Genomic DNA, 24833 nt, shown 5'->3' with positions numbered 1-24833 from the left:
GTTTTCAAGGGTCTTCCTCACAAACACAGGGGTGTATGCCCAGGGGGAGCAACCCATGGGTGAACTGGTAATTACAAAATAGAGCGTGAAGTGCTGTAATTCGTGAGAATATGAAATTTCATAGGGACTTGGAAGAGGGTCGCCTTGGAACTAGAGTCCTGGACACACAAAAGGCTGCCAAGGTAAGTAGTCCGCGGGGTGTGAGGCTTGAAGGACAAATAAACATTTCTCAGGTGAACAGGAGACCAGGGAGGGGGGGTGGTTGGCGTTCCAGGTAGCAGTGACGGCACCTGCAGAGGCCAAGTGGGAAAAGGTGGTGGGCCTTAAGGAACTGGACGGAGAGGCCACCAGGACATGCGGTACCAGAAGAAGGGGCCTGACAGCTGGAGCCAGAGCAGCGGCGTCAGCCTGTCACAAAGGGCCATAAAAGCCATACTAAAGAAGTTGAATTTATCCCAGGGATGCTGTGGGATAAATATTTATATGTTGAAACCCTAATACCTCAATACCTCAGAAGGTGACTCTATTTAGAGATCTGGTCCTTAAAAAGGTAATGAAGTTAAAATGAGGTGGTGAGGCTGTACCCTAACCCAGTCTGAGTGGTGTCTTTGTGAGGAGAGGAGTTTAGAACCTAGACACCCACACAGCGAAGCTTGAGTGAAGACACAGGGAGACTACGGTCATCCACACGCCCGGGAGAGAGGCCTCGGAGGAAACACACTCTGGGTCTGGGACTGCCAGCCCCCAGACGGTGAGAAAATCAATTTCTGTTGTTTACGCCACTCAGTCTGTGACTCTTTATTCCAGCAGCCTTTGCAAATTCATACAAATGACAGTGAAATGTGCTTAGGAAGGGTGAGGGAGGGTGGGAATGGTTAAGTCATCTTTTTGAAAAATCACTCTAGCTTGTGGGAAGAATTTATATACCTTAATAAATAATACTTACTGCTAAAAAAAAAATGCTAAAAGTCATCTGAGCCCTCAGCACACAATAATCTTTTTACTGGTGGATAGTCTTGCCTCAGAAATGACAGCTGATGACCCATCAGAGTGGTGGCTGCTAAAGGTTACTGTGGCTGTGGCAGTTTCCTAAAATAGGACAACAATGAAATTTGCTACATCGATTGACACTCCCTTTCATGAAGGATTTCTCTGTAACATATGATACTGCTTGAGAGCATTTCACCCACAACAGAACTTCTAAAATTGGAATCAGTCATCTCAAATCCTGCTACTGTTTTGTCCATGAAGTTCATGTAATTTTCTACATCTTTATTGTCATTTCAACAGTGTTCACAGCATCTTCATCCAAAAGTAGCTTCTGTCAACAGAAACCACTTTCTTTGCTCATCTATGAGAAGCAACTCCTCATCTATCAAATTTAATTGTGAAATTGAAGCAAGACAGTCACATCATCAAGATCCACTCTGCTTCCGGTCCTCTTGTTATTCCATCTCATACTCAGTTACTTCCTCCATGGAATCTTTGAACACCTCAAAGTTATCCATGAGGATTGGAATCAACTTCTTCTAAACTCCTGTTAATGTTCATATTTGACTTCCTCCCACAAATCGTGTATATTCTGAATGGTGTCTAGAATAGCGAATCCTTTCCAGAAGGTTTTCCGTTTACTTTGCCCAAATCCCTCAGAAGAATCACTATCCATGGAAGCTATAGCTTTATGAAATGTATTCCTTAAATAACAAGACTCGAAGGTCAAAATTACACGTCTGGGCTGCAGAATGGATGTTGTGTTAGGAGGTATAAAAAGAACATTCATCCATCAGAGCTCTGGGGTCAGCAGGTGCATTGTCAATGAGTAGTGATATTTTGACAGGAATCTTTTTTTTCCTGAGCAGTATGTTTCAATAGAGAGCTTAAAACATTTAGTAAACAGTGCTGTAAATAGGCCTTGTTGTCCCGTTTATATAGCATAGACTTGGCAAAATTCTTAAGGGGCTTAGGATATTTGAAATGGTAAGTGAGCACTGGCTTCAACTTAAAGTTTCCAGCTGCATTAGCCCCTAACAACAACAACAAAAAAATCAGCCTGTTGGTTAAAGTCTGAAGCCAGGCACTGACTTCCGGCTAGCTGTGAAATTCCTAGATGGCACCTCCTTCCAATAGAAAGCTCTTTCATTTGCAAGAAAGATCCTCTGTTTAGTGTGTCCACCCTCATTCATTACTGTCACCAGGTTTTCTTGATAACTTGCTGCAGCTTCTCCTTCAGGGTTTGCTACATCACTTTGAACTTTTATGTTATGAAAAGTGGCTTCTTAAACCTCGTGAACAATCCTCCTCTCGTTTCCAGCTTTTCTTTCTTTTCTTTTTTTTTTTTATTGTTGGGGATTCATTGAGGGTACAATAAGCCAGGTTACACTGATTGCAATTGTTAGGTAAAGTCCCTCTTGCAATCATGTCTTGCCCCTGCGGCTTCCTCACCTCTGTTGCCTTCATAGAATTTAAGAGAGTTAGGGCCTTACTCCAGATTAGGCTTTAGCTTGAGAGAATGTTATGTCTGGTTTGATCTCCCTTCCAGACCACTAAAACTTTCTCCATATTAGCAATAAAGCTGTTCTGCTATCTTATCATTCATGAGTTCACTAGAGTAGCATTTTTCTTTTCCTTCAAGAACTTCCCCCTTTGCATGTACTGCTTGGCTAACTAATGCCAGAGGCTTTTAACATACTAAGTTTGATCATTTCCAGCTATTGATTTAAATAAAATGAGAGACGTGGGACTCTTCCTTTTCCTTGAACACCTAGAGGCCATTGTAGGGTTCTTAATAAGCCTGATTTCAATATTATGATGTTTCAGGAAACAAGGAGGCCCAGGTTTACAGAGAGAGAAAGAGAGAGAGAGGTGAATGACTAGTAGGTGGAACAGTCAAGTACAAGTTTACCATCTTATAAATTGTGGTATATGTACACCATGGAATATTATGCAGCCTTAAAGAAAGATGGAGACTTTACCTCTTTCATGTTTACGTGGATGGAGCTGGAACATATTCTTCTAAGTAAAGTATCTCAAGAATGGAAGAAAAAGTATCCAGTGTACTCAGCCCTACTATGAAACTAATTTATGGCTTTCACATAACTGGCTATAACCCAGTTACAACCTAAGAATAGGGGGAAGGGGGAAAGGGAGGGGAGGGAGGGGGGAGGTGGGCAGAGGGAGGGCAATTGGTGGGATTACACCTGCGGGGCATCTTACAAGGGTATATGTGAAACTTAGTAAATGTGGAATGTAAATGTCTTAGCACAATAACTAAGAAAATGCCAGGAAGGCTATGTTAACCAGTGTGATGAAAATGTGTCAAACTGTCTATGATACTAGTGTATGGTGCCCCATGATCACATTAATGTACACAGCTATGATTTAATAAAAAAAAAAAAAAAAGAAGTTCACCATCTTACATGGGTGTGGTTTGTGAAGGCCCCAAACCAGTTATATTATAGTAACACAAAAGATCACTGATCACGGAGCACTATAACAGACATAATAATAACAAAGAAACTTGAAATAGTGTGAGAATTACCAAAAGGCAATACATGGACATGAAGTGAGCCCACGCTGTTGGAAAATGGAGCCCATAGACTTGTCTGAGGCAGGGTTGCCACAACCCTTCCATTTGCAAAAACACAGTGTCTGTGAAGCACAATAAAGCAATGCACAATAAAATGAGGCAAGACTATGAACCGTGTGCCCACAGATCCTACGAGACACACTCTGCAGTTGAAAACCTGCATGAGATACCATGGATGACAGCAGATGGGTAAGGAAGGCAGGAAGAAATGAATAGATTTCCGAGAGGCTTGGAAAAGAGACTCAATTGTGTTTGAAGACTGGTTGAGTCCAACTAGTAAGGGAGAGGAAGGGATAAAAGAGGAAGCACTGGAGGGGCAGCCTTGTCTGGGACATAGGAAACCAAAAGGGTGATCGAGTTTATTTTGGCTTCAAGTTTGAAGAGCCAGTGGGAGCTCTCCAAGTGGGGATTTTCAGCAGGACATTGAACAGAGGATGATAGAGACGTTTATATGCATCAGAATTTAAACAGCTTTATATTTTAAACCATGAGGATTGATAAAAATGGAAGAAATACTGTGTCAAAAAGAAAACTTAAGCGTTGGGCACATAAACTCCTAAGTCAGAGGCTCATTATGGGAATTAGCTGGTGAAAATAAGAAAAATGGCACCACCCATTGCCCTACCCTCTTCTGCCCACCCGCTAGTTCCACAGGCACAGCAGCCCCTCGCATTCTTGAGGTTTGGGGACTCTTAAAGGAGAAATAGTGTGTGCATGGCATGATCACCTCATTTACCCAGCAAATAGAGGTATCTCATTTGTCAGATACTGTACGAAGCATCTGTTGATCAAAAACAATCCAGAAAAATCCCACAAAAACAACCAGAAAACACAACCAGCCTTACTGCTCACGATTCTCAGAATCATCCAGGTGCTTCAGCTGCTGTCTGATCCCCAGTGTGGAAGAGCAAGATCAGGTCTTTCCAGTGTCCCAAGGGTGATCAGAAGACCTTCTTCTCCCAACAGATTCACACACCTATCTTGGTAAAGAAGTTTAAATTTTTTAGAGATAAGAAATTGGGAGGATCAACATGTTCAGTTCATAAATTCCCTGCTCTACACCTCTGGTATTTTTTTGCAGGCAGAGATCTTTGGGATTATGTTTTCTTCCTTTTTTCAGTTCTCTGAGTATCAAAGAAAAATGTTTTATTTGTAATGGATAGTTTCTAACACACTTCTCTGACTCCTGAAATAGGGGATAGTTGAACAAAATCCACCCATTCTTTATTTCATGAGTTAGGTCACTAGTGTAAACATGAATCATCACCTGAGCAGTGGTGGGGTGACGTCGCATTGATCTGAGCTCTACATGGCTGTGGATTGATAAGCTCTTGGTCTGTCTTTTATCTTTTTCCTTTCTGACACTAACAATTCTTCTAAGAATCATCCCTGAGATGAAGGTTAGAAAACAAAATTTGTAAACTTGGGAGACTCTGGAATATCTGCAAGTGTGCATTAGAGAAAACAAAATCTGTAAGAATTTTCAAGTAAAATTTGGAGTGTGACTTATGAAACACCTATTTGTATCCAAAGAGACATTTTCATTTGTTTGCTTATTTTTATATGCATAGCTGAATGCATAGCTGAACTTGCTTCAAGAACACATACAAACCCATTCATGGGTCGATGGGCACTTGGGCTGCTTCCATGACTTGGCAGTTATGAATTGGGCTGCAATAATGCAATAAACATTCTTGTGCAAATGTCTTTGTTGTAGAGCGATTCGGTAGGACTTCACCTACTGTATATATTGCAAGGGTACATGTCAAATATATTAACAGTAGAGTATACATGTCTAAACACAACAATTGATAAGTGAGGTGAAAGATATGTTGACCAGTTTGATGTGAACATTCTAGATTATATATAGAGTCAGCACATTGTACCCCATAAATGCAGTAATGTACATAGTTATGATCTAATAATAATTTAAAAAAGCATACATACAAATCTGGCTCAGACAGAGTGGCTCACGCCTGTAATCCTAGCATTCTGAAGGTCAAGGTGGGAGGATTGCTTGAGCTCAGGAATTCAAGACCACTCTGAGTATCAGGGAGACCCCATTTCTACTAAAAATATAAAAATTAGCCTGGTATCATGTTGGGTGCCTATAGTTCCAGCTGCTCAGGAGGTTGAGGACAGAGGATCACTTGAGCCCAGAAATTTGAGGTTGCTGTGAGCTGTGCTGACGTCACTATATTCTACTACTCAAGGTGACGAAGCAATATTCGGTCTCAAAAAAAAAACCCAAAAACTATACATACTAATTTGGAATAGCCACTGGCCCTCCTCTCTGTTGTCTCATGTGATGGATGAAGAGTTGACTGTAACGTAGCTTAAAAGTGGCACCTTGCGACTCAGAATAGTATGGTGCTTGTCATTATCTGAGCTGGAGTTACCACCTATTCCCCAAATATCCTTTTTTATTCACTTACATGCCTGAGTACTTTTGTCTAGTAATTGGGCAAGATGGGTTTAAGAATTATGCTTTGCACAAGGGCAAGCTTGTACAGAACAAGCTTCAAGGGAACCACAAGCTGGGTGCCTACTTTGTTCATCCCTGGGAGCAACCCTTTGAGGTCACCTGAAAGTGACAAATGGACAATAGAGAAGAAGGCTTTGTTTTTTCTGGGGCTCATAGTATTATAATTTGGGCACAGACATGCATGCGACCCCATTCCCAGCCCCTAGCTAGTGAGACCCGGAGACATTTGGGCAACATGAAATAAGTAAATACATGTTCAAATCCTTCTGGCAACCTGGGATAACACAGTCTTGCTTAAAAAAAATACTTATAACATGAAATAGCTATTTATGTTGATATTTGACTTAACATGGCCGTTTGTTCAGCTTAGTAACTCCATTAAGAGCAAAAAAATTCATATATAGGAGATTATAGGAAAGCAGAAAGCTTTACTCTTTTGGCAGACAAAAAGGGAAGTGGCCATGATCAACAAATCAACAATCCTTAACCGAGTTGTAAAAATCTAGTCCTGGAAGCAATGAGGGCATCCGTAACCAGTTATCCCATCATGTTCTTACGAAGGGTTGGTTACACCCAAGGAGACCCTGGACTCAGATAAGAGAAAAGGTTTGAAGTGATTCCTCCCAAATCTAGGTCAAATACGATTCCAAAGCATTCCAAGGGGTTGTTTGAGGACCTTTTATTGTTTTGTCCATGTTCAATACCATTTCAGCCCAAAGGAGAAGCCAGTTAGGAAGTCACTGGTCATGGAGGTATGAGAGACGTAACAAAATTCCATCTAGTTTACATGCAAAAGAGAAATCCACAAGTTAAAATTCCAAGAAACACCCTCTAATAGATGGATGTGTTACTGCCCGGTGTTCACCTGCCTTTGTTTTCTCATCGTAGTTTACTGTAGATGAACGGCCTAAAAATAGGCAAGTGAAATTGAGTGGGCGTTCTGTCATACTATGTATAGTTCTTACAAATCCAGGAAGGTCAGAGATGGCTGTCAAAAGCCCCGTGGTAACAGACAAACTCTTCTTCAACTCTTCAAACAGAGCTTCTCAACAGTGACGCGCATATACAGAACTCCCAGGAGGTATTGTGAAAGACAGGTACTCATTCAGAAGGCCTGGGCTGGGGCCTGAGAGTTCATATTTCCAGACAAGGCTGATGTTGTTGGTCTATCACACTTTAGCAAGCTGACTGCTCCTGTAACATCCCATAGGTGGAGGAAAATCTCATTGCCTTTTCTCATCTCGGACTTCAGGAGAAAACTATCAGCTATAGAAGCAATGATGGTCCGTGTGGAGGGCATGTGCTAATTAGAGGCTTCCCGCACTTGCCAGGTGAGCCTTACCGATAACCAGCGTAAAGCAAGCAGGGACAGAGGCGTGCTTGTGCAATTCCTGTCATCTGTCACAGTTATAAAATGCCATCTTGTGAAATACTGGATTTACCCACAACCCCACAGTTACTGGCAAACTGTCTGTGCTACACTTCTAATTTTAAATACACTTTGTTGAAAAGCTTGGAAATTGTATTACATCATTTCACGGAAAAGGGAGCACTGTGTTGTGATTCTGAAGACTTGGAAGAAAGTGTCAGTTCTGTTAGTCACTTGCTGTGTGACTTTGAGGAAAGCCCTCTGTCCCTCTGAGATTCAGATGTGAAAAGAGTAAGATAGACTGGACGCCCTGTGGCTTCTTTCAGCTCTGGCATTCCTACATAGACTCTTAAAGTTCTCATCAATGAGAAGGGAGTGGCCTCTCCAGGGCAGTAAGTCAGTATTAATCATCAGTATTAACATCCATGGTTTCACACCAGTGAGAACAGAGAGGGGAGAGTTGAGTGGTTGAGGAACTGGCTTTGACATCAGACAGAGGAGGGTTCAAATCCTGCCTCTTTGTGTTAACCCGGTATTGTAAAAATGACTTAACATGTCTGAGTTACAGTTAGAGCATCTGTAAAGTCTGATCTTGGAAATGGTAAGAAAGTAAACCAACCTTGCTGGAGTATTACAAGTGGATTGACTGTGTATTCTGAGGGGTTTCCTGGGAGGTGGGACTGTCAGGGCTAAAACCAGGGCATTTCCAGGCAAACCAGGAGAGGTGGCCACAATAAATTCACCCATGCACCTGCAGGTGCCCCGGGAAGGACATAGAAAGTGCTGAGTGGGTATCAGTCTGAAGATTCATAACAGACAATACAGACACCTCAGGGTGAACTTGAATACAACTCAGACACCATCCCAAGTTACCGTTTTGGTTCTTAATGTTTACTTTTAAAGGTCATATGCTTTTCTTTCCTGAAAAAGAGAAAAGACTATGTAAGTGGGGCATACCAAGAAATATGAAATGGCTGCAGCCTTTCCACAAAATAGTTTTATTCAAAGGACAGCATAGCCTCTCGCTGACGAGCCCTGTTTGATCCTTGTTCTGGGGTGCTAGTGCGGCTGCGGGCAGACACGGGCAGTGCTCAGAGTACCACTAGACGCAACCAGAGCCAGGAATCTGGGCTGCTGTCCTTTCTAACCCCCATGTCCTACGCTGAGGCTGGGACAACATCCTCTTCCATCCAAACATTCCCAAGCTGGTCCTTGTCAGCTGATCTTATCTCCTAGGATTAGCATAAGGGCTGCCCCTCACCACTGTCTGGGGAATTTGAGAATTTTCCTGCTAAAATGCCCCATGTATACTATTCAGCATGGACAACTGAGGAAGACTCAGAAACCAAACTCCCCTCTCATGGCCCCTTCCAGCCTCTAACCAGTTCTGCCTTGGGAGATTTCTCTTCTTTCTACTCTCTGCCCACCTGGGTTTCCTGTGCTTCTTTCTGGGCTCCAGGTTCCAAGCAACCAGATGGAAATCTCATGATTTTGGTCACAAATCTGGCCGTCATATCAGTTCTTCATACTCCAGGGCTTTAATAACTCCTGGAGTTCTTACTTCTTATAATTTCTCCTGTGGTTTCCATGCTAAAGCATATTGCTTGACTGAAATTCCATCCACTTCATCCCGGATTTAGGGTCATCTGTCCAACCTGGGTTGTTCAGAACAGTCCTGGCTTACAACTGTTGTCCATGTTAGTAATGAATTTAACTCCCTTTTACTTTCAAAAATGTCCTGGTTTGGAAGATAAACCATAGAATCACACTATCCAAAGCCAACCTCAAACAAAATGACTTTTCAGACAGGGAAAAACATCCTTAAAAACAGTTAACTTATATGGTTTGAGGAAAAAAAAAAAAATCACCAAAAACAACAAGACAGAAGCTTAACACCATGATGGGGAACAATGCTCTTGGACCAGACCTCATTGCTTTAGGTACAAAATGCCCAATACATAAACTTGTACTTTATGAACCAAATTCATAAAAATACCTAAAAAAAAAAAAAAAAGGAAAAAATATAAAGAAGCTAATCACCAAGCAAACTGGTCATCAGAATTAATATTCATAATTTTACATTGGTGGAAGCCATTGGAGATGAGGCTGTGTGTGTGTTCCCGGAAGGACCTGGGGCTTTGGAATAAACCAGACTGGAATTAGGATACGGACTCCTCTTTTCATGTTGTCACTGTGGGCAAATGGCTTAACATTATTTTCGTCACTTATGCTTTCATGAAAAGTTCAATTAGCCATTGGTTTTCAACTATGCTCTGCAGAGCCCGAGGGTTTTAGCAGAGACACACTGTAAGCCCAGAGGAGTTCCACTTTTATTTGTTTTATATTAAATGATAAGCTTCCTTGTAAGATTTTTGAGTTTAAGATTTTGATATGTTTGAACAAAAGATTTTGATGCTACAGTAAAATGTGAATACTTGCGGTGATTAGTTTCTAAGCTCCCTCCCATCTCTGGCGTACAAGATACTGAGACCTTAGAAAATGTCCGCGGTTAGAGAACCTTCTGATGGAGATGAACAAAAGATTCCTCTGATACCTTTACCAGATGATGATTTATCACAGAGGTCGAGGAAGCCCAGGGTGTGTCTGAGAATGTGTAGGTACAGACATACAGAGCTGTGGCTGTGAGGTAGGTGAGGTGTCTTTGCTGGAAAGGAAGATTCTAGGCCTATTCTCCATCACTGATTAGACCAAAGATCCTAAACTGGTCCTAGGCTGATTCTTTTGGCAGAAGTCCTAGTGTCTGAAAAGAATTGTCAATATGTCCCAAATTCCTAACAATTATAATAAAGTCTGGGTGCTCTAGTACTTTGGGGCATAGAGTGGCTCATATAAAGTTGAAGAGATTAATATTCTTTCTTCTGGAATGAAAATTACAATCCTAAAAATTTAAATAAGACACGTTAATGAAGACAAAGATGGATCTGGAAATTATGTTCTTTCCCCATATTTCAGATATTGAGAGAGGAAAATACATAATAGTAAGTCTGTGGCATAACTACTGTTTTCACTGACCTGGAAAAAAAAGATTAGATCTTGAGTCAGAAGAAAAAAGGATAATACCACTAAGAAGCCTGTGTCCTGGCTACTTGAACATACCCTTGATGATTAAAATACAAACTCAGAAAACATATTTCTTCTTTTACTATAAAAGTATCAGTTAAGAAGTTAGGGCTTAAGGTTGAACTTAAATGAAAATTATTTATGGTCTCTCTCTCTCTTTTTTTTAAATCTTAATAATAAAAAAGGAGATTTCCCATATTTTATGTGTACTATTATCCTCTTATTTGAAACACTTTAAATTATGGTTAGATTTGGAGTTAGTTTGAATCCAGTCTTTGCTATAGATTTTTCTTGATCTTTATAGGATGATTCATTTTGTTGCTGTTTTTTATTTCATTGAACTTCTGATCATGCCACAATACTATAAGAATATCCCTGGATTTCTCCTCCCTGACAGATAAAGCACCAAACCTTCGCATTAAAGACATGCATAATCTCACGCTGGCGTTTCTTTTCTCTTATGTCTTTATGATCCAGAAGCGCCAGATTACCCACTAATCACCAAGCACATCCTTTACCTTCCTCCCATCATCCTTTCATCTCTCCCACCACCCCCAAATCTACCTCCTTCATGGAGCTATCCAAACACAAAAGCCTCAGGCAGAAGGAATCCCCTTTCTCTGTTCCCAGAAACCCCTGCTCCCCATGCCAGCCCACTGATCCCACTGTTCCTCCTAAGTCATGACTAAGACTCTTCTGCTGCAACAGAGAACACTTGTAGTGAGAAGAAGATGGAGTGAGTCAGGAAGGACCCCAACATTGACATAGTGGGTGTGGTGGTTTAGGTCCTAAGTGACCTTCACCTCCTGTATCCCATTCTCATTGTTTTGTAAATTACACCCTAAAGATGCCTATCTTGAGTAGTTTAGGAGAACTGATTTAGGAAATTGACTTTTGAATTGGAAATGTTGTAATAGGTCACTGAGTTATGCTGATTGTTATTTAAAATAAGGGTCAACATGGTGTTTGCTTTGAACTTTTAGATATAAAATTGTGTTGTTGGAAATGGAAGAACAGTCTTGGAGAGACTACTCTTACTGTTCTCTAGAATCTCGGCCTTGTGACAAAGTTTAGTGGACTGGTCCCAGTCTCTGAATATCAGCTGACAGTGACAGGTGGCCGGACCCTCTTCGTCAGGTGACATATAGACTGTGAGATGCATTAGGATAGGAACTGTGCCTGTTCCTTTTTATACCTCTGGTATTTAACATAGAGCCTGGACCATGATAGGTGCTTGATAAATCTTCGTAGAAAAAGAGTTTTGAAGAACTAATGAATTCTCTATTACATCTAGAAATTAGGGAGCTAAGTAGTTCTTTAAATGTTGGTTGCTTCTTTGGTCTATTTTAAATTTATAAGCTTACTTGAGTGGTTGTAAAATGAAGAGTGCTGTAAATATGTTGAGACTAGATATTTTCAGTTTAGCAAGGCTGGCTGAGCACATGTTTTTAATCCCCCTTCCTTTACCAATGACCATAGAACTACCATTCCCTTCCCCTTACACACAGAAAAAAACAAGTTTAGAAAATCTGCATTAGCTTTGCAAATAGGGAAAGGTATTATGGGGGAGAAAGCAACTTGGAGGAATTTTTGCTAAATTTAGCGCAAAAGCAAGAAGTTAGGTGAAACCCAACCTTCCAATAAACAGAGTGTGCAAGAAAAAAAATTATGAGACAATCAGGGGAATTTGAACCCAGAATGGCTATGTAATGATTTTAAATAATTACTGTTAATTTTTTTTTTACCATGCAATAACAAGACACAAGGTTTTGGTTAGGCTGTTTAGAGAATTCTTGTTTTTCTGAGAAATTCAGTTGATCCTCATTATTCACAGACTCTGAATTTGTGAATTTGCTGACTTGCTAAATTTATTTGTAAACCCAAAAGCAATACCAGGCTTCTGTGGCCACTAGCAGACATGCCCAGAGAGGTGAAAAGTGTGAGTCACTTGACATGCTTGATCCCTGGGAAGCTGAAGAAAGTTGAGCGGTGCTTAGTTAGTACTGTACACAAGTATCCTTTTCATGGTCTTTTTAGTGCCATTATATTTGCATTTGGGGGCTTTTGTTGTTGATTTGGCTCCCTAAAATGTCCATGAATACAATGATAAAGTCTTATATAGTCTTCTTCCGAAGCGCAAGAAGGCTGTGATGGACTTACAGGAAAAAAGCACGTGTTAGATACAAGCTTCATTAAAGCACTAGCTCTGGTTCTGTCGGCTGTAAATTCAATGTCAGTGCATCTTAACAAGTAAATAAGTTATGTTTAAACAGAAACACACATAAAGTAGATTTATGTATTAATCAGTTGACAAAAATGTGGCCAGAGGCTGACAGGAACCTAATCCTGTACTTCCCCTAGGAACGATGATTCAGTGTTCTCAGCGACTTTGGAGAACATGACTACCATGAATAATGAGAATCAACTGTAATCACAGATAAAATACGTGTCTAAAATTTGCTTCAAAAGAAAGATGGGCCATTTGTAAATTGTTGAAAGGCCTGTGATGAATGCATGCATGTTCACTATACTATTCCCTCAGCTTTTGTATATCTTTAAAATTTCCCATAAGAAAAAGACTTTATTTTAAAAAGAAAGAGGGAGAGAATAGCATAGCAGAAATGCAACTTTGAATCCCCTTCAGGCATTAAAAAATCATTTAATTTATCATATAAAGTTAAACATAATTATTTAGAAGTAGAGTGAATTGAATTTCATGGTACGTATAAATGATCCAGTGTCATGTAAAGTCAGTATATACAAATCTCCAAAATCAAAAGACAGTGACCGAGGGTGGCCTCTATAAATGGTAAGGTAATATAGAAACTTACATGTTCTTTTTAGAAAGTGAAAAGAAAAAGAGCAAAGACATCTAAATAAAAGACTATATTCTGCCATTTAACTGTAATAAAGCTCCATTTCCAACCTTCAAGGGCTTGTTTATCCTTTTAATAAACCTGCTTCAGGCTGTTGGGATAGCTCCATCCTTTTCTGTCCCTACCTCACTTGGAGAGTTCATAACAGGTCAAGTCCAAAGGCCAATGCCCTACTTTATCACTATCTGTTTACACCAGAATGCCTCAACTTAACAAGCTCTCTCACGATAATTCCACAGTTAATTTTGCTAAACTAAAGCCTCTATGTCATCCTGTCCTCCCTCATCTCCTTCAACAGTGTTTTCTGGATACATCCTGAGGGTTCCTTCAGCGCTGGAGAGACTCCCCAGAACAAATGTCAGGGAGCCAGAGGGAGCACAAAAGGACTCCGCACTTACCTGTTTCATGGGGGGGGGTGTGTGTGCAAAAGATTTTGCAAGGGCAAAAAAGCTAATCTGCTTCTTAGTGAAAAGAAAAAATTGAACAAGTCCACTTCTGACATACATTTTATGATGGGGCCATGTGGAGACCCAACATATATAGATATACACAAACGTATGTATCTGCCTGATGTTCTGGACGAATCCCACTTACTCCAGGAGGTGAATGACTCAGCCTTATTTGGCATTTTTTATTCTCTTTTCTTTCCCCCAAAGAGGCTCTTTTAGAAGTCCAAATCCATATAGGGTCCACTGAAATGCTTAGTAATGGGCAGGCTTGGCTACATGTTGTTTTAGGTTCTTTAGCTTGAGAAAGATTCAGAGGACTCTGAGGGATTTTAAATTATCAGTATTATTAACGAGAGAGGATATCTGGGAAGGGTAAGTTCTAGGAGAACAGAGTCTTCTCAAGGAGACCTCAAGGATACACCTGTGGGGTCCTCTCCATGGTGATTCAGCCGTTAGGAATTCGTAGACTTAATTTCCTGGAAATTTCCCCTTCTGTGGAATCTTGTAGTTCTCTGGGGGCTAGAACAACCTCCTACTTGATTCAAACTGACCAATAAGAAAGTTACCCATGGGTCAGAACTTTTTGATTGGAGATAAAAAGGGAAAGACCGAGCCAGTTAGGGATTGTGGCCATTTTGAATTCTTGTCTGCCATTTGCTCCACTGGTTGAATAAAAGCCTTTTTCCTCTTAAATACAGTGTTTGGATGCTCTTTCTCTCCACTGGGACTCCTCTTCCTGCAACATTACCATTTCTTGAGAGCCTTTTGTATGCCAGTCATAGAACTAGTCACTTTGCATTTATTTAAAGGTCTCAGTAAACTTGCAAAGTAGTTGGTGGCATTTCCACTCACCAACACTCATACAGGCAGGTCATAGACACCCAGATCTCATTCACATAAGCCACAGAAACTCACAAAAGTGAAGGGTGGGAAATGGCAGGTGGACCCTGTCCCTGGAAGGACCAAAACGCAGAGATTCAAAGCCGGACAGACGCCCCTTGCCTCCTCTCCTGTGGGCTTCTATCTTCACTTTGGCTGGTACCACAGACATGGTCACTTCACATGCTTTCCAGGAAAGCAGAGACCTTTATGTTTCTTGGTTTGTTTAAGGTTTTAGGTTTTTTAGAGAACTATTAGATTCACAGCAAAATTGGGCTGCAGAGGGATTTCCCCTACACTCCCTGCACCCCATCCATTTTTTTTTTTTGTACGTAGCCTCCCCGTCTATCAACATCCCCCACCAGAGTGGACCATTACAGAGAGTTCCCTGTCCTAAAATCCTCTGCACACTGCCTACCTCAACTCCTGGCAACCACTGATCTTTTTATTGTCTCCATTTTTATGCCTTTTCCAGAATAGAAAAACTATCCAGGCATTGAGGTGGGCACCTGTAGTCCCAGCTACTTGGGAGGCTAAGACAGGAGGATCATGGAACCCAGAAGTTTGAGGTCGCTGTGAGCGAGGCTGACAATACAGCATGCCACCCTGAGCCACAGAATGAGACTCTGTCTCAGAAGAAAAAAAAAAAAAAAGAAATAAAATATAAGACTCTCATAGGCCTTCTAGAGAAACAGATGATAAATAAATAATACATGATATGTATATCATATAATGTAGAATTTATTAAAATGTATAATTTCAGGTGGTAAAACATAAAGGTATAGAGCAAGGCTATCCAAAAGAGAATTTTAATTTCTAGTAGTTCACATTAAAATTAAAAAGAGAGTGGTGAATTAATTCAATAATATATTTTATATAACCAAATATATTCAAGAAAGGTTACTTCAATCATAATTAACATAAACATCCAGGAGGTGTTTTCCTTTTTTTTTTTTTTTTTACCATATTGAATCTTCAGAATCCACTAAAAATCTTTGAAATCCAAGTATATTTTACACTTACAGCAAAAATCAGTTTGGCTTCTAAATTTTCAGTAGTTAAAGAGAGATGTAGTCCTGTCAAACAATCAAGATTTTTAACAGGACACTACTTTACACTCCTTCAATTTTTAAATTTAAATTAGTTACTGTTAAAAACGACTAGGAATTCAGCTCCTCAGGTGCGACATTCTTGTCTTGTGGTTGGCAGGCACAACACGGCAGGTGGCCACAGCACTGGGCAGTCCAGGGAGGCAGGGGCCAGGGGAGGCTATTTTTGATGAAGTCGGGAAGATCTTGTGTGAGGATGACAGGTGAGCAGAGGTGTGCACGGAGGGAGAGGGGGAGCCTGCCGAGATGTGGGGAAAGAGCATTCCAGGAAAAGGGAAATAAAAAGCACAAGTCCTGGAAGTGAGTTCATAAATGTCCAAACACTCCTGTAACGTCAGAGTCACGACCTTGCGGGATGGGGAGGTGGCTGTCTACTTATTCTAACCAGGCTGTTGTGGCACAATGTCTATTTGGTATTTGGGACATAAAGTTCTTAAAGCAGGCATCACTTCCCCTCTGTGCTGCTGTCAGAACAGGACATGAGCTCCCTCTCTGTGAGGAGAAATAAGGCAAAGGAGCAGTAAGGCTCTAAGTCCGGGCTCAGGGCAAGCCAATGTGTTCCTCTGGCCCTGTGACAGGGACACGGCTGCTGGATAACACCTGGTGGTGTGGTCTCTTTGCTCTCACCAAACCACTCCCCGGAGAAGGGTTCACAGTGGCCATCTGCATTTAGCTAATCTCACTGTTATTTTCTCTTGGCAGTTTTCTGGACAGCTGACACCTTTGACAGTGATAGCATAAGTAGGTGCCCAAACAGCGCTGTCCAGAGCCCACTCAGAGAATCTGAGCAAATGGATGAAAGTCTCCTTATCTATGCTTTTTCTTAGCGAAGTTAGACAGAGGTGTGTAAACTGTAGAATAATCTCAACCAGGGACAGAAAGTCTACAGGAACTGGAGCTGGAGGTGACTCAAGTGGGCTCTGCGGTCCATGGAGCAGAAAAGCATGGAGCGTAGGGGAGAAGGTCAGGGAACAAATTCCCCCAACTTCATGCACATGGGAGGCCTGCTGTGCCCACGTCTTATCCATGAATAAAAAACAAAATACCTAAATGCATGCACAGCACTGCTGACATGAATAAGAATGCTGGGAGGGTTTTAAGCAACCAAATGCAGACTTGATTAGGGTGAATGGCTGAATTTTTTATTTCATCAAAATTGCCTTTAATAATACGCATTTATTCAAGGTTGTAAAACAAACACTTGCATTTTTTTAATTGGTTAGCCCTATTCAGGCTTTCTGCTCCTGGGCTTTGAAAAGGATAAATCCTAGGGTGGCTTGCTGAGCTCTGCCTCTACCTCGTCCGGTGAATGAAAACCTGTAAGGTTTAAAAAAGAAAGAAATCCATGACTTAGCAATTATGAATAGGGCTGCAATAAAGATTCTGGTACAAATATCTTTGTTATGATGTGGTTTTTGGTCTTCTGGGTATATGCCCAGCAGAGGAATTACAGGATTGAATGGCAGATCTATTTTTAGATCTCAAAGTGTTCTCCATATATCTTTCCAAAAGGAATGTATTAGTTTGCATTCCCACCAGCAGTGCAAAAACCCAAGTGCCCATCGATCCACGAATGGATTAACAAATTGTGGTATATGTACACCATGGAATACTATGCAGCCTTGAAGAAAGATGGAGACTTTACCTCTTTCATGTTTACATGGATGGAGCTGGAACATATTCTTCTCAGTAAAGTGTATCAAGAATGGAAGAAAAAGTATCCAATGTATTCACCCCTACTATGAAACTAACTTAGGACCTTCACATGAAAGCTATAACCAAGTTACAACCTAAGAACAGGGGGAAGGAGGAAAGCGTGGGGAGACAGGAGGGAGGTGGGTAGAGGGAGGGGGATTGAAAGGATCACACCTGCGGTGCATCTTACAAGGGTACATGTGAGCCTTGGCAAATGTGGAATGTAAATGTCTTGGCAAAGTAACTAAGAAAATGCCAGGAGGGCTATGTCAACTAATGAGATGAAAATGTGTCGGGAGGCGGAGCAAGATGGCAGCCGAGTAACAGCTTCCTTGCATCTGGGCACCATGAGTCTGGGGAGATAGGACTCCAGGCATCTCCGGCTGGTGGGAACTGCCTAGCATCACTCCTATGAGGATACAGGGAGTCAGCGAGAGACTTCTGGACCCCAAGTGGAGGACTAAAACAGTGGAAAACCGGCAAGTGGTCGCATGTGTTCAATCCGTCTAAACCCGCCCACAACTGTAAGTTCAGTAGCAGCGAGACTGCAAACCAGAAAGGCCTTACCTGTGAACTGTTTTGATGTCCTTGGACTTGGCACTGAGTTGAACTGCCCTGGGGAAGGCCTGAGCGGGAGTGCGGAGAACTTTGGCCGTTGTCTAGGGCCCGAGTCTGAGCCGCTGAGCCAGACGGAGCTAATAGTGTTTGGCGGTGGGTCACACGGAACCATTGCCAGTGATCTGCCCCGGCAAGCTCCGCCCTCAGGGTCGCAGAGCTAGAAACGGGTGGGAGCTTGTAACCCAGCAACCAAGTAGCCTAAGGGTGGGGTCTGAGCCTCCTTGCAGCCCTAACCCTCAGGGGCAGAGTGAGACCGGTTTTGGCACATTGGGTAAGTGGATAGCCACTTCAGCAGTGATTCCAGCGAGAAAGCTGGGAAAGCTTGTGCTCAGCAAGTTTACAAGTTCAAAGTGCCTTTTAAGTGGGCTGAAGAGAGATTTAGGGTGTCTACCTGCTGGGGTTTGAGAAATCAGCAGCCTCCAGTCGTATCAGAACTGTGACTAACATCTCATACCCCAGAAGACCACGTGTTGCCCAGACAATATTCAATAACATATACAAACTGCTTGGTTTTTGGTTGGGTATTTTTTTCTTTTTTTTGTTTGTTTGGTTTTCTTTTTTGTTTGTTTATTTTGACATTGTTGATGTTCTTTTGTTTTTTAATTTCAATCTTTTCCATACAGATCCCTTTTTCTTTCTCAATTTTTCTAGTTTAATTATAATTTCCCATTGCTGCCTTTTTTAATAACTACAACTTCATTTTTGCTAGTGTTTCTACCCCTATCATTTGGTTTTTCACCCAATTGTATCCCCGTAAAGTTTTCTGTTTGCTTATTTTGGTTCGATTTATACCATTTTTGTCTTTCCTCTCTACTTGGTGGAGGTGGGGTACTGTGTCTGATCAGGTTAGCAAAGAGCTGCTGACCTCAAGGGAACCACCCAACTGGGCATCCCCATAAGGTGGGGTTATTTAAGGATGTGTCAAAGTACCCTACGGTACACCTATATTGCCCTGTTTCCCTCTTTCTGTACCTCTCTTCTTTTTGTCAATATTCCTTATCCCCACCCCCTCTCCTTTCTCTATCTTTCTTTTTTTTCTTATCACTCGGTCCTCCTTTCTTTCATCCCTTTTTTGCTCCTCAACCTTCTCACCCTTCTGGTCCTGTAACCCTTAGTCCAAAGGCACAAGAACTTAAAGAGCAAGAGGAAGTGAAAGGAAAATTAGGGCAAGGAAACAGATAAAAGAAATCACTCATGAGGAAGAATCAGCAGAAAACTCCAGGCAACATGAAGAACAAGTCCAGAACAACCCCGCCACGGGACCATGAGGTAGCTACTGCAGAGGATTCCACCTATACAGAAATGTTAGGAATGACAGAAAGGGAATTTAGAATACACATGTTGAAAACAATGAAAGAAATGATGGAAACAATGAAGGAAACTGCTAATAAAGTGGAAAATAACCAAAAGGAAATCCAAAAACAGAATCAAATCAGAGATGAACGATATGAAGAATATAAAAAGGATATAGCAGAGCTGAAGGAAATGAAACAGTCAATCAGGGAACTTAAAGATGCAATGGAAAGTATCAGCAACAGGTTAGACCATGCAGAAGAAAGAATTTCAGAGGTAGAAGACAAAGTTCTTGAGATAACTCAGATAGTAAAAGAGGCAGAAAAGAAGAGAGAGAAAGCAGAACGTTCACTGTCAGAAGTATGGGACTTTATGAAGCGTTCCAACATACGAGTTATAGGAATTCCAGAAGGGGAAGAAGAATGCCCCAGAGGAATGGAAGCCATACTAGAGAATATTATAAAAGAAAATTTCCCAAACATCACCAAAGATTCTGACACACTGCTTTCAAAGGGATATCGGACCCCAGGTCGCCTCAACTCTAACCGAGCTTCTCCAAGACACATTGTAATGAAACTGTCCAAAGTCAAGACAAAAGAAAAGATTCTGCAAGCTGCCAGGAGTAAGCGCCAGTTGAACTACAGGGGCAAATCCATCAGAGTTACTGCAGACTTCTCTAATGAAACTTTCCAAGCAAGAAGACAATGGTCATCTACCTTTAATCTACTTAAACAGAACAATTTCCAGCCCAGAATTCTGTACCCTGCTAAGCTAAGCTTCAAAATTGACGGAGAAATCAAATCATTTACAGATATACAAACATGGAGGAAATTCACCACAACAAGACCAGCTCTACAGGAAATACTTCTACCTGTTCTGCACACTGACCACCACAATGGATCAGCAGCAAAGTAAGAACTCAGAAATCAAAGGACAGAACCTAACCTCCACACTGATGCAAAAGATAAAACTAAGCAATGGGCTCTCACCAAATAAGACAAATAGAATACTACCACACTTATCAATTATCTCAATAAATGTTAATGGCTTGAATTCCCCACTAAAGAGACATAGATTGGCTGACTGGATTAAAAAACACAAGCCATCCATTTGCTGTCTGCAAGAAACACACCTGGCTTCAAAAGACAAATTAAAGCTCCGAGTCAAGGGTTGGAAGACAATTTTTCAGGCAAATGGCATTCAGAAGAAAAGAGAAGTTGCAATCTTATTTTCAGATACATGTGGATTTAAAGCAACTAAAGTCAAAAAAGACAAAGATGGTCACTTTATTTTGGTCAAGGGAAAACTACAACAAGAAGACATTTCAATTCTAAATATTTATGCACCCAATTTAAATGCTCCCAGATTCTTGAAACAGACCTTACTCAGTCTGAGCAATATGATATCTGATAATACCATAATAACAGGGGACTTTAACACTTCTCTTACAGAGCTGGACAGATCCTCTAAACAGAAATTAAACAAAGATATAAGAGATTTAAATGAGACCCTAGAACAATTATGCTTGATAGACGCATATAGAACACTCCACCCCAAAGACAAAGAATATACATTCTTCTCATCACCCCATGGAACATTCTCCAAAATTGATCATATCCTGGGACACAAAACAAATATCAATAGAATCAAAAGAATTGAAATTTTACCTTGTATCTTTTCAGACCATAAGGCACTAAAGGTGGAACTCAACTCTAACAAAAATGCTCGACCCCACCCAAAGGCATGGAAATTAAACAATCTTCTGTTGAATAACAGATGGGTGCAGGAAGAAATAAAACAGGAAATCATTAACTTCCTTGAGCATAACAACAATGAAGACACAAGCTACCAAAACCTGTGGGATACTGCAAAAGCAGTTTTGAGAGGAAAATTCATCGCTTTAGATGCCTACATTCGAAAAACAGAAAGAGAGCACATCAACAATCTCACAAGAGATCTTATGGAATTGGAAAAGGAAGAACAATCTAAGCCTAAACTCAGTAGAAGAAAAGAAATATCCAAAATCAAATCAGAGATCAATGAAATTGAAAACAAAAGAATCATTCAGAAAATTAATGAAACAAGGAGTTGGCTTTTTGAAAAAATAAATAAAATAGATAAACCATTGGCCAGACTAACTAGAAATAGAAAAGTAAAATCTCTAGTAACCTCAATCAGAAACGATAAAGGGGAAATAACAACTGATCCCACAGAGATACAAGAGATCATCTCTGAATACTACCAGAAACTCTATGCCCAGAAATTTGACACTGTGAAGGAAATGGATCAATATTTGGGATCACACCCTCTCCCTAGACTCAGCCAGGAAGAAATAGAGCTCCTGAACAGACCAATTTCAAGCACTGAGATCAAAGAAACAATAAAAAAGCTTCCAACTAAAAAATGCCCTGGTCCAGATGGCTTCACTCCAGAATTCTATCAAACCTTCAAGGAAGAGCTTATTCCTGTACTGCAGAAATTATTCCAAAAAACTGAGGAAGAAGGAATCTTCCCCAACACATTCTATGAAGCAAACATCACCCTGATACTAAAACCAGGAAAAGACCCAAACAAAAAGGAGAATTTCAGACCAATCTCACTCATGAATATAGATGGAAAAATTCTCAACAAAATCCTAGCCAATAGATTACAGCTTATCATCAAAAAAGTCATTCATCATGACCGAGTAGGCTTCATCCCAGGGATGCAAGGCTGGTTTAACATACGCAAGTCCATAAACGTTATCCACCATATTAACAGAGGCAAAAATAAAGATCACATGATCCTCTCAATAGATGCAGAAAAAGCTTTTGATAAAATCCAGCATCCTTTTCTAATTAGAACACTGAAGAGTATAGGCATAGGTGGCACATTTCTTAAACTGATTAAAGCTATCTATGACAAACCCACAGCCAATATTTTACTGAATGGAGTAAAACTCAAAGCTTTTCCTCTTAGAACTGGAACCAGACAAGGTTGTCCTCTGTCACCTTTACTATTCAACGTAGTGCTGGAAGTTCTAGCCAATACAATTAGGCAAGACAAGGAAATAAAGGGAATCCAAATGGGAGCAGAGGAGGTCAAACTCTCCTTCTTTGCTGACGACATGATCTTATACCTAGAGAACCCCAAAGACTCAACCACAAGACTCCTAGAAGTCATCAAAAAATACAGTAATGTTTCAGGATATAAAATCAATGTCCACAAGTCAGTAGCCTTTGTGTACACCAATAACAGTCAAGATGAGAAGCTAATTAAGGACACAACTCCCTTCACCATAGTCTCAAAGAAAATGAAATACCTAGGAATATACCTAACGAAGGAGGTGAAGGACCTCTATAAAGAAAATTATGAACTCCTCAGAAAGGAAATAGCAGAGGATATTAACAAATGGAAGAACATACCATGCTCATGGCTTGGAAGAATCAACATTGTTAAAATGTCTATACTTCCCAAAGCAATCTACCTATTCAATGCCATTCCTATCAAAGTACCTACATCGTACTTTCAAGATTTGGAAAAAATGATTCTGCGTTTTGTATGGAACCGGAAAAAAACCCGTATAGCTAAGGCAGTTCTTAGTAACAAAAATAAAGCTGGGGGCATCAGCATACCAGATTTTAGTCTGTACTACAAAGCCATAGTGCTCAAGACAGCATGGTACTGGCACAAAAACAGAGACATAGACACTTGGAATCGAATTGAACACCAAGAAATGAAACTAACATCTTACAACCACCTAATCTTCGATAAACCAAACAAGAACTTACCTTGGGGGAAAGACTCCCTATTCAATAAATGGTGTTGGGAGAATTGGATGTCTACATGTAAAAGACTGAAACTGGACCCACACCTTTCCCCACTCACAAAAATTGACTCAAGATGGATAAAGGACTTAAATTTAAGGCATGAAACAATAAAAATTCTCAAAGAAAGCATAGGAAAAACACTGGAAGATATTGGCCTGGGGGAAGACTTCATGAAGAAGACTGCCATGGCAATTGCAACAACAACAAAAATAAACAAATGGGACTTCATTAAACTGAAAAGCTTCTGTACAGCTAAGGAGACAATAACCAAAGCAAAGAGACAACCCACACAATGGGAAAGGATATTTGCATATTTCCAATCAGACAAAAGCTTGATAACCAGGATCTATAGAGAACTCAAATTAATCCACATGAAAAAAGCCAACAATCCCTTATATCAATGGGCAAGAGACATGAATAGAACTTTCTCTAAAGACGACAGACGAATGGCTAACAAACACATGAAAAAATGTTCATCATCTCTATATATTAGAGAAATGCAAATCAAAACATCCCTGAGATATCATCTAACCCCAGTGAGAATGGCCCACATCACAAAATCTCAAAACTGCAGATGCTGGCGTGGATGTGGAGAGAAGGGAACACTTTTACACTGCTGGTGGGACTGCAAACTAGTACAACCCTTCTGGAAGGAAGTATGGAGAAACCTCAAAGCACTCAACCTAGACCTCCCATTCGATCCTGCAATCCCATTACTGGGCATCTACTCAGAAGGAAAAAAATCCTTTTATCATAAGGACACTTGTACTAGACTGTTTATTGCAGCTCAATTCACAATCGCCAAAATGTGGAAACAGCCTAAATGCCCACCAACCCAGGAATGGATTAACAAGCTGTGGTATATGTATACCATGGAATACTATTCAGCCATTAAAAAAAATGGAGACTTTACATCCTTCGTATTAACCTGGATGGAAGTGGAAGACATTATTCTTAGTAAAGCATCACAAGAATGGAGAAGCGTGAATCCTATGTACTCAATCTTGATATGAGGACAATTAATGACAATTAAGGTTATGGGGGGGGAGCAGAAAGAGGGATGGAGGGAGGAGGGTGGGTGGGGCCTTAGTGTGTGTCACACTTTATGGGGGCAAGACATGATTGCAAGAGGGACTTTACCTAACAATTGTAATCAGTGTAACTGGCTTATTGTACCCTCAATGAATCCCCAACAATAAAAAAAAAAAAAAAAAAGAAAATGTGTCAAATATTCTATGAACCAAGTATATGGTGCCCCATGATCATATTGATGTACACAGCTATGATTTAATAAAAAAAAGAAAAAGAAAGAAAGAAAGAAATCCTTTCTTTTGCAACAACCTGGCCAAACCTGACTAAACCACATGATGTCGTTTATATTTAGAATCTAAAAATGTTGAACTGTACGTAGAAGCTAGAGTTATCAGGGACTGGCGTAGGTGGGGGAGGGTGGAGGGGAGATGTTGGTTAAAATAAAATTTCAGTTAGGACAAATAACTTCAAGAGCTATATTGACAGTAGTTAATTATAATATGCTGTATGCTCGAAAATTCCCAAAACAGTAGATTTTCCATGTACTCACTG

Source organism: Nycticebus coucang, chromosome 18 (assembly GCF_027406575.1).
Source record: "Nycticebus coucang isolate mNycCou1 chromosome 18, mNycCou1.pri, whole genome shotgun sequence".
Lineage (NCBI taxonomy): Eukaryota > Metazoa > Chordata > Mammalia > Primates > Lorisidae > Nycticebus > Nycticebus coucang.
This window is presented reverse-complemented; position numbering follows the sequence as displayed.